The 1,172-nt window shown below is 46.4% G+C and overlaps 1 pseudogene; it reads right to left on the bottom strand.

The window, feature by feature from the left end:
• Positions 1-295: 295 nt before the first annotated feature.
• On the bottom strand, positions 296-690 carry LOC129011369 (large ribosomal subunit protein uL29-like; annotated as a pseudogene).
• Between the last annotated feature and the right edge of the window lie 482 nt (positions 691-1,172).

The raw sequence follows: 1,172 nt of genomic DNA, 5'->3' as shown, positions 1-1,172 counted from the left end.
AGAGCAAGAAGTTGCTGATGTCTTGGACCGGGAGGAAGCTTACTCGTTGTCATTGCAGCCGGCCTCCATATTTCCCAAGGTAAAGGAGCCTCACATTTCCTAAATACCTAATATATGTTCATATTCGTTTAGCACGGCTTCCATAACAAAGCATCACAGATGGGCGCCATGAACAACAGAGATGTGTTTCTCGCAGTTCTGGAGGCTGGAAGGCCACGATCATGTGACGGGCATGTTTTTTTCGTCTGAGGCTTCCTCCTTGGCTCGTAGAGGGTTATCTTTCTCCTGTGTCTTTTCATGATCTTTTCAGTGTGTATGTCTGTGTCTTTTTTTTTTTTTGCCGCAGTGGGTACAGCCGCTCCTAACGCTGCTGCTTCTTGGTCTTCAGGTTCTCCTCGGCTTGTTGAGCTGGCGGCGCCTGGCGCGAGTCTTCTCAGGCCTCAGGGTCAGGGGCTCGCACCTCTTGCCTGTGCAGAATTCCCTGAGGTTTTCTTTCTGAGTCTGGTTAAGAACGGTGAGAGCACGGGCAAGGGACTTGCAGACGACTCGGATCTTAGAGAGCTTGGAGGCCTTGTCGCCTGTCACTTTGGCGACTTGCAGCTGGGACCGCTCCACCTTCAGGTCGCCCAGCTGTTTGAGCAGCTCCTCCTCCTCCTTCCTGCGAAGGTCTGGAGACTTGATCTTGGCCATTGCTGCACAGGCCACCCATTCATCTCAGATATAGACACATATATACATATATATAGAGACACCAATCACATTGGATTAGGGCACACCCATATGACCTCATTTAAACTTAATTACCTCTTTAAAGGCCCTATCTCCAAATATAGTTATGTTCTGAGGTACTGAGGGTGAAGGCTTCAACATGTGAATTTCGGGGCACAGGGTTCAGTCGATAAACTATGCCAAGCCTCTTATATATATTATTATCTCATTTACTCATGACGAAATTCCTCCATGGGAAATGCTATCGTGGACCTTTGCAAATAAACAAATCACGGAAGTAGAATAGAAAAATGCAGAGATTTCAGGCTTTCTAATGGGGCTGATTTCCAATCCAAGCAATTCCTTGTAAGCTATGTGAACTTGGCTAACCCACTTAAACTCTGAGCTTTACCACACAAAAAAATGAAGATGAATTTCAGTGAAGAATCAGCCTTCCTTAATAA

The sequence above is a fragment of the Pongo pygmaeus genome, chromosome 14, assembly GCF_028885625.2.
Source record: "Pongo pygmaeus isolate AG05252 chromosome 14, NHGRI_mPonPyg2-v2.0_pri, whole genome shotgun sequence".
In the NCBI taxonomy this organism is placed as follows: Eukaryota; Metazoa; Chordata; class Mammalia; order Primates; family Hominidae; genus Pongo; species Pongo pygmaeus.
This window is presented reverse-complemented; position numbering and strand designations above follow the sequence as displayed.